The 10,049-nt window shown below is 43.8% G+C and overlaps 1 non-coding gene across 1 annotated transcript; it reads left to right on the forward strand.

Annotated features, from left to right (window-relative positions):
• The first annotated feature begins 4,248 nt into the window (after positions 1 to 4,248).
• Positions 4,249 to 4,320, forward strand: TRNAW-CCA (transfer RNA tryptophan (anticodon CCA)). Its single transcript has one exon. It is a non-coding gene; the product is annotated as a tRNA-Trp (tRNA).
• Positions 4,321 to 10,049: the final 5,729 nt, after the last annotated feature.

Raw genomic sequence — 10,049 nt, forward strand, 5'->3', positions numbered from 1 at the left:
CTGACTCTCTTCCAGGCAAGTATTTCACAGATAAAAAACCTGATTGCATAACTGATTCCAAGTTAACATGCAATTAGGTTCTAACAGAATTGATTATAGTATCTGATTATCAGTGAACTGTTAATTTATAAAGAAAATCTGCTTATCATTATTCTCAGACTCCACCTTTGAATTCAGATTTTGGCTGTGATGCTGTCTAATTAAATGCCCAAAGACCTGCTGACACCTGATTTGATACATAATGGTGCAAATAAAGACCTAACTCATTTTGAGATCAGGACCTAAAATGTTGTATCAATAACAGTGCTCTTGATTCCACTTCTGGATACAGACTTGGGCATAGTTTCTAGCCTCCAGTGCTGTAGAGATGCATTAGAAGTGATGTGTTTTGCTAGCAGAGCTTCAGGTGAACTCTGCTAGTTATCAGGGTCTGCTTCTGAAGTAGAGTGGGAACAGTATTTTAATCCTACAATGCTGCTCTTCTCAATGCCTGGTTGAAGTTCTGACATACTCATCATTCATGCTTGTGATTCTCTCACATCTGGTTCCATAAACACCGGTTTTTCATGCTTGAGATTTCATGTAGTTGTAGAGCAGCAAAGGATACAAAAGTGTTAGGCACTCACCATCCCTGTAATATCTATATTTTTTTTAAACATCATTTTACCTTTGAGCAAGTGTCTGCTCTTTACTGTTGGTTCATCTGCGTTGCTCCAGAGCAAGGACAACCAGCAAAAGCACTACTATGATCCAGTGCCTACAGGCTCCCAGGGAGTTTCCACTTCCTTTTCATTGTTTTTCTCTTGGAGCTTAATGTATACAGGTTGATCTTATTTGTTTGAATTTCTACTTGCATGAAATAGGTTCTCAATGATCACCAGGAACAAAGGACCTGCATGATTTTTCTTCATCTGAGAGTTTACATCTCATGCAATATAGTACTGCGTACCTTAGTTTGCATGTATATTAAGCCCAAAATCTTAAAAAAAATGGGGCTTTAGGCCCTGGGTCCCCATGGTCTTGTGCAAACTGTGTGTGTATTCCTGCTACAGCCTTGCTGACTGCAGCTGGACATAACAGTAACTGCCTGGGAGGTTTTTCTGTGGTAGGGCCATCATACTTGTAACACTCAGGTGCAGGTATGCTTTTCTACAGCCCTTAGTTTGCTGGATAGGTAGTAGAGAAGTTGATGTGAAAAGCAGGAGTGCTGTGCTAACAGTTAGGGTCCCTGCAGAAAAGAATTTAAAAACTTTCAATGAAACATCTCCCCAGAGATAATTTTTGGTGGTTGTTGTTGTTTGCTTGTTGCTAAACAGTCTCTGCTTGCAAAACCAGATTGTGGTGCATAGGGGTGGATGTGTTTGACCTTGGGTAAGATCCACAGGGCCTGGAACGTGGTACCTTACTTAATATATTGTTCCTTTCATGTCATGAAGAAAAGAAGTACCTGTGATTACTTGTGGCTGGTTCTTGCTAATTTATGCCTACGACCTGCAGTGTGAGAGAACCTGGTGACATCATCAGCTTTCCAATCATTAAACAAAAGAAGAAAGGGAACAGTTTTAAAATAATGTCTCCCATAAGGGTAGTGAGAAAAAAAATCAGCTCTCAATTTGATGTACTCATTAGAAATTGTGATTAACACTAAAGCAAAAGTAAGAGATGTCATACAGGGTATCATATAACTCCTTTCAACAGGCAGCTTAGTGATGCCCTTCTTGAACGGTCTGTCAGGGAATAATTTACTTGCTGGTGAGTGAACTTAAGCAGAAGATGTGAACTGTGGAAGCAATCTTCTCAGATGCTTCTCCAAGGCACGCTTGAATTGTGTTGTGTTTGAATTTTGATGCAGGAAAGAGAGCCAAAGCATCAGAATCAATGAAACAAAACTACTCCATCATTAAAACCTGCAATGAAGGGGACTGATAATCTATTTCTGTCGCAGCTTTGCTGTTAAAGCAGTTATACAGCTAAGTCTGGAAGATTTTTCTGGGGTAGGGGGTGGAGGCATCATGAGGCCCAGCAAGAGCAGAGAAGGGCTGCAGATGACCTCCTGTTTCTTTACCTGTAATTCTGCCCTTGCATAGGTGCTGATTTCCCACACAAAAGGAAAGGCACAAAATGAAGAAACCTCTGGTCTGATGGCTGGGAGAGAACAGGAAGTGGTGTTGCTAGAAACCTAGTGAGAGATAACAGCAGAAGAGTAGAAAGCTGAGGCAGATGTCTTTAATGATATGCTGTTTTTTACCATTTCACCTTACCAGGGTGCTTTTCATGCCACACTCATCTCTGTAGTATATGTGCTTTTGGTTTTGCCCCGTCTGTGGGCTTGGGACAGTCCCTCTGTGAAAATGAAAGTTTTGCTATGATTATTATTGTTAATTGAATTCTGAAAGGGAAGAAGCATATTAAATCTTTCCAGGGTTACTTCCTTGAGCTATGGGCTGCTGTAAACTCAGTAGTATTACTGCAATGAACTGTGCTTTACTCTGCAGCTGTTTCCATGCCAGGCACAGTTTACAGAGATCAGGTAGAAAGTTGTGGGTTTTGTTAATCACTGACTTGCGAAGCCCATTTGGCCTGAGCATTTTATTTTGATTTTTAATTTTTTTTTTTTTTTTTTAAAGCTGGAAATAGCTGTGGCTATATTAGGGCTGCGTAAACTTTCTCATGTTTCTCTGTTCTGCAAAAACCAGCTCCTTTGGTTCGTGTGTCTGCAGCTGTTAGGAAGGCCCTCTTTGCCATGGATTTGCTGATTTGCTTGAATAAACCAGCATGGCAGGACGCAGTCATTCTCAGTAGTGCTTTACTACTAATTGTGAATGCTGTGGAGCAGAAGAGAGGAGTAAAGATGCAAGGTTTTTAGAAGTTGTCTTCCTGCATAGGACCAAACAGGTCTGTAGTTTTAGGCTGCTGCTTTTGCAGTGCATAATTTGCTTTGCTAACAGGCAGTTTTAAAACCTGTAGCATGCTGTGGTAATTTTAGGCTATGCCTTTAAAATTTTTTCATAGATCTTGAACAGAAAGTAGTAAAATGCAAATAAATCACTGTTGGGCGTAAAAAGGAAAGAATAAAGATAATTCTAAACAATCCCATTGGAAGAGATAAGGGACTAAAACTTCTTGTACTAAAACAATTTCTCTTCTCTTCTCACTTCATTGCTCTGGGAGATATACTATCTTGCTTCTGCTTGATCTTTGCTGTACTGTTTTGGTTAAGTCTAACATTCCTCTGTTCCTTTCTCTTCTTCCTTTTGTACAGGGGGTGAGGCAGAGGCAGGAAGGGAGAAGCTAGTAGCTTCTTGTAGGTCCTTGTGTTATTTATTAATTGTACATACCTGTAAATATTGTAAATACTGTATATTTATTGCATTTCATTGTAGATTGTAGTTTTCCCTGTAAATACAGCTTTCATTTGCTTCCAGCTGAGCTGGTCTGGCAAATTTAATGTTGGGGGGCATTTTCAACCCACCACAATGCAAGGTCACAGTCTCTGAATATAACTAATTTGAAACAGATTTTGTATTCTTTTCATAGAATCAAAGAATCATCAAGATTGGAAAAGACCTTTAAGATCATTGAGTGCAATTATAACCCAACCACCATGACATTAAACTATATTCTGAAGCTCCACATCTACATGCTCCTTGAACACCTTAACTACTTTTCACTTGGACATGCTGTGGGAAAAGAAAGGACATGCCACAGTCTCATCCCAAGCTGGAGGACCATCTGAGCTTAGATTCAGAAGCAAACCCTTGAAAAATGTTGATTTGAACACAGAGACTGAAAATCCAAACTGGACATAATTTTCTATGAAAAATTTCTGCAGATCTTAAAGAATTTTGTGTAGATTGATAGTTTCTGTTTGTGTGACATGAGTTTGAGCCCAATAAATTCTTGCTAAACAACTCCCAAAATTTAAAAGGAACAACATGCTTAATGTTGGTTTTGCTATTCCAGACACAAACAGTGAAGTGAAGGTTACAAAATAACTCAAAATCTACCAAACAATTCCAGTTACAGTGGAATATCTGGGCAGAGTTTCACTTATGCACCCAAATAAAAATGTTACTGATCTGGAGAGGTCTGAAGGACAGAATTTTTTTTTGGTTGTTTTGTACAAATAAGCAAAATGATGCTAAACTCTCTGTTAATATTCAGAGATTATAGAGACAAACACACAAATATTACACTGTATTATCTAAAGAATTTAATTCATTACACACAGTTACCATGCTTTGCTCTGACCTCGTGGCGCAATGGTAGCGCGTCTGACTCCAGATCAGAAGGCTGTGTGTTCAAATCACACCGGGGTCAAGGTGCTGCACCTCTGTGGGCTGGCACTCCGAGGTGTCTGCAGCATGGGCGCTTGGTTTTAACCAGAACTCCCAGGGCTATTAAAAATGACTTCAGGGCCCTGGGAGATCTGGTTGAGGGGTCAGGTGCACAAATTATTTTTTCATCAATACCCTTAGTTGCAGGAGGGAATACCAGAAGGAACAGGGCAGCAGCTAGAGTGAACAAGTGGCTTAGAGGCTGGTGTAGTCAAAAGAATTTCAGGTTTTTTGAACTTGGAGAACTTTCTACTGCACCAGGTCAGCTGGCTACAGATGGAATACGTCTGTCCCAGAGGAGGGGAAAGTTCACAGTGTATGAGAATGGCCTATCCCCCAAAGGTAAAAAGATTCTAGGAAGGGAATTGGCAGGTCTGATTGATAGGGCTTTAAACTAGATTTGAAGGGGGAAGGGAATGAAACCAGTCCCCCCAGGTAGGAGCCTGGGGGTGATAAGCTAGAGCCAGAGGTGAAACCAGCAGCCCAGCTGAAGTGCATGTACACTAATGCATGAAGCATGGGCAGCAAACAAAAGGAGCTGGAAGCCTTGTTACAGCAGGAAAGTTATGATGTAGTTGCCATCACAGAGACGTGGTGGGACGACTCACATGACTGCAGCACTGCAATTGACGACTACAGGCTCTTCAGAAGAGACAGGCAAGGAAGAAGGGGTGGAGGGATGGCTCTGTACATCAGGGAGGCACTAGATGCCATTGAGCTGGAGATCAGGGACGATCGGGTTGAGTGATTGTGGGTGAGAATTAGAGGGATGGCCAACAGGGCTGACATCCTGGTTGGAGTCTGTTATACACCACCCAACCAGGATGAAGATGCTGATGAAGCATTCCATAGACAGCTTAAGGCTGTCTCAAGATCGCCTGACCTTGTTCTTATGGGTGACTTCAACCTGCCAGATATCTGCTGGGATCTCAACACAGCAGAGAGGAGACAGTCTAGGAGGTTCTTAGAATGCATGGAGGACAGCTTCTTATCCCAGGTGCTGCGTGAGCCTACCAGGGGTAAGGCTCTGCTTGACCTCCTCTTCACCAACAGGGAAGGGCTGGTGGGTGATGTGGTGGTCGGAGGCTGTTTAGGGGCCAGCGACCATGAGATAATTGAATTTTCAGTATTCAGTCAAGCTAAGAGGGGCAGCAAGAAGACCTCCACTCTGGACTTCCGGAGGGTGGACTTCAGGTTACTCAAGGAACTAACTCAGAAGGTTCCTTTGGAAACAGCCCTTAAAAACAAAGGGGTCCAGGAGAGCTGGGCCTACTTCAAGGAGGAACTGTTGAAGGCGCAGGAACAGGCTGTGCCAATGCGCCAGAAGAGGAGCCACCAGGGCAGACGGCCAGCCTGGATGGGTGATGAACTTCTAATAGAACTAAGGGGAAAAAAGAGGGTGTATCATCTTTGGAAGAAAGGTGAGGCAACCCATGGGATGTTTAAGGATGTTGCTAGGTCATGTAGGAAGAAAATTGTTTAGAGCTATCATTATTTTCATTTTTACACCCAATGGTGATTTATTTACATTTTACCACTTTCTGTTCAAGATCTGTGAAAAAATGGTAAAGGATTAGCCTAAAACTACCACAGAGTTGGAAAAGGACAGTGAGTCACCCTCTCAATTGGTGACTCCCATTTCCTAAAGAGAGGCTGAGGGTTGCTTAGCCTGGAGAAGAGGAGGCTCAGAGGAGACCTTATTGCTCTCTACAACTACCTGAGGGGAGGTTGTAGCCAGGTGGGGGTTGCTCTCCTCCCAGGGAACCAGTACCAGAACAAGAGGTTTAGGCTGGATGTTAGGAAGAAATTCTTCCCAGAAAGAGTGATTGGCCATTGGAATGGATTGCCTAGGGAGGTGATCAAGTCACGATCACTGGAGGTGTTTAGGAAGAGACTGGATGAGGCACTTAGTTGACTGGATGGTGTTGGGTGATAGGTTGGACTTGATGATCTCAAAGGTCTTTTTCAACCTGGTTAATTCTATTCTATTCTAAAATTAGGAAGGCAAAAGCGCATTTAGAGCTTAGACTGGCCTCTGCTGTGAAGGACAAAAAAATTCCTTCTATAAATATATTAATAGTAAGAGGAAGGGCAAGGACAACCTCCACTCCTTGGTGGACACGGAGGGGAACGTTGTAACAAAGGATGAGGAAAAGGCAGAGGTCCTTGACACCTTCTTTGCCTCAATTTTTAACAGCAGGACAGAATGTCTTCCAGAGAGCTGGTCTGCAGAGCTGGCAGAAGGAGCCAGGGAGCAGCATAGTTTCAGGAGGAGGTAGTTAGAGATCTTCACAGCTGTTTGGATCCCCACAAGCCCATGGGACCAGACGGGATCCATCCTAGGGTGCTGAGAGAGCTGGCAGATGAGCTGGCCAAGCTGCTCTCCATCAATTTTCAACAGTCCTGGCTCACTGGAGACATCCCAGAAGACTGGAAGCTGGCCAATGTGGTGCCCATCCACAAGAAGGGCTGGTTGGATGAGCCAGGGAATTAGAGGCCTGTCAGCCTGACCTCAGTGCCAGGCAAGATTATGGAACAGGTCATCTTGAGTGCAATCACACAGCACTTCCAGGATGGCCAAGGGATGAGGCCCAGCCAGCATGGGTTTAAGAAGGGCAGGTCCTGCCTGACCGACCTGATCTCCTTCTATGATCAGGTGACTGCCTGGTGGATGTGGGGAGGCCTGTGGATGTAGTCTACCTGGATGTCAGCAAGGCCTTTGATACCGTTCCCCCTAGCAAACTCCTGGCCAAGCTGTCAGCCCATGGCTTGGATGGGAGCACACTGCGATGGGTTAGGAACTGGCTGGAGGGCTGAGCCCAGAGAGTGGTGGTGAATGGTGCTACATCCAGCTGGCAGCCAGTCACTAGTGGTGTGCCCCAGGGATCAGTGCTGGGCCCCATGCCCTTTAACATCTTTATTGATGATCTGGATGAGGGCATCGAGTCCATCATCAGTAAATTTGCTGACAACACCAAGCTGGGGCAGGAGTTGATCTGCTGGAGGGTGGAGAGGCTCTGCAGAGGGACCTCGACAGGCTGGGCAGATGGGCAGAGTCCAATGGCATGAGATTTAACACATCCAAGTGCCGGGTTCTGCACATTGGCCACAGCAACCCCATGCAGTGCTACAGGCTGGGGTCAGAGTGGCTGGAGAGCGGCCAGGTAGAGAGGGACCTGGGGGTACTGGTCGATGGTAGGCTGAACATGAGCCTGCAGTGCGCCCAGGCAACCAAGAGGGCCAATGGCATCCTGGCCTGCATCAGGAACAGTGTGGCCAGCAGGAGCAGGGACGTCATTCTCCTCCTGTACGCTGCACTGGTTAGGCCGCACCTCGAGTACTGTGACCAGTTCTGGGCCCCTCAGTTTAGGAAGGATGTTGACTTGATGGAACGAGTCCAGAGAAGGACAACGAAGTTGATGAGGGGTTTGGAACACAAGCCCTATGAGGAGAGGCTGAGGGAGCTGGGGCTGCTTAGCCTGGAGAGGAGAAGACTCAGTGGTGACCTTTTTGCTCTCTACAACTACCTGAAGGGAGGTTGTAGACAGGTGGATGTTGGTCTCTTCTCCCAGGCAGCCAGTAGCAGAACAAGAGGACACAGTCTCAAGCTGCGCCAGGGGAGGTTTCGGCTGGAGGTTAGGAAGAAGTTCTACAGAGAGAGAGTGATTGCCCACTGGAATGGGCTGCCCGGGGAGGTAGTGGAGTCACCATCATTGGAGTTGTTCAGGAGGTGACTTGATGTGGTGCTTGGTTGCATTTTTCAGTTGGTTAGGTGGTGTTGGATTAGTTGATAGGTTGGATGTGATGATCTTGAAGGTCTCTTCCAACCTGGTCTTTTCAATTCAATTCAATTCAATTCAATTCAATTCAATTCAATTCAATTCAATTCAATTCAACTTCTATTCTATTCTATTCTATTCTAACCTGTTGTATGGTTCTGCAGATTCTCCTCTGTTCCTTTTCTTCTTATTTCAGAAATTCACATCTGGGAAAGAATTACATAACTCTGGTTCTGGGAAGAAGTAGTTTTTGTAGAGTCACTTATTGTGATCCCTGACAGAATGTATTTCAAGTACTATTTTGGGTATCCCACTGGGTTGTAGTGGTTGCCTTACTGACATTTTCAAAACATAGCTGGCACAAGGCCTACCTACTATGAAGATGATCTTCTCTCAGTACATGCTGTGCCTTTTGCAATCCTTAATATACATTTGGATTTGTAGATGAAATTTTGAAACAATTAATGTGTGCATTTAGAGTAAGGTTTGTGGATGCATACTTTTCATGTAAATGAGTTGTGGATATCTGCATTAAAAAAAAAAATCTTTTCTCATCAGTTGAAATACTGACTTTTGTCATTTCATGTGGTATCTTAACTCACTTCCTCTCACTTGATTTTCTTTTTCCTCATCATTGTGACGTTTGATAGAAACAAACCATCCAGACAGTGTAAGGTACTTGAGAATTTTCAGGGGTCTGCAGGAGAAGATGCTATGATTACACCTTACTGTGTGAGTAGGTGCTGTAGGCTCTTTCCCTCGCTAGTAAGAGAACACAGGTGTTGTAGCCAGCAATACAGATGGGAGCACACACCACTCCCTTCTGTGAGTCCTCCCTGATTGCTCTGCCAGCTTGCTGTCCATCTCTGCTAGCATTTTGGCATCCCTTGCTGCATGCCCTGACCTTGGGAAGCAGTGTACAGTTCGTGCCATTCCCAAAGCTTTAGGGGCTTGTCCTGCTGGTTTGCGCTTTTGATACACTGGAAAAAGCCAGAGCAGAGCTGTGGAATAAAGTCCTTGGGACTGAGAAGACCTGGGAATCTGAGAAGATCTGAGAAGAACTGGGATGGTGATGTGAACTGTCTTCCCAAGGTTACAAAGACAGTGTCAGAACTGGCCATGTGTGAATTTGCCCTCTGCACACCACCTTTTGTGGTGAGGATGGCCAGCAGAGATAGCATCTGTATGTCAAGAATGGCATTACTTTTCCAGCAGCAGGGCTGGGATATGGCCTGAGTATGTGCGAGTAATACACCGTGTTTCAGGCCTGTTTTGCCAGAGGCAGAGTTTCCTTGCTAACATGACCAGCTCTCTTCTGACTGACATTTCTTTTAAGTCAAAATAAGAAAGAAGAATGAACTTGTTCACATTACATGAAGAAGCAAGCTTTAAAACTTTGCACAAAATGCCTTGCACCTCAGCCTCTAAGGATACTTAATTTTGCAGATGTACCAAGAAGTTACAGCTAATGATTTCTGAGAAAAATTCCTCTTAAGTGCGGTGCTTCACCTGGAGCCTAGCAAGTCCTCTTTGACTATTTTACCTTTTGTGTTCTGTTATGGAAAATTTGACTTTTCAGTAATATAAAACACAGTTACATGAGAGCCACTGAAGTGATTTTGACCTACATTTATTGAAGATATCTGGATTGAAATCTGTAGAGTTGCTGAAAGTATAACTTGTTTTATTTTGTTATGGTCTATATTGATAAGATTTGCCTGGATAGCTGTATTTAAAGATTACCTTTATTGAGTGTGTCTTTAAAGGTACATTACTCTTATATATTAAATGAGAAAAAAAATCTACAATGGCCAAACGTGTTTTGGCATCATCTAAATATAACAAACCATGCCTTTTCTTATTATGGGATTATCATCATAAATCACTTCCTTGCTGGCATGATGGCACTGGCAAAACTTTGATGCATATTGTA

Source organism: Dryobates pubescens, chromosome Z (assembly GCF_014839835.1).
Source record: "Dryobates pubescens isolate bDryPub1 chromosome Z, bDryPub1.pri, whole genome shotgun sequence".
NCBI lineage: Eukaryota > Metazoa > Chordata > Aves > Piciformes > Picidae > Dryobates > Dryobates pubescens.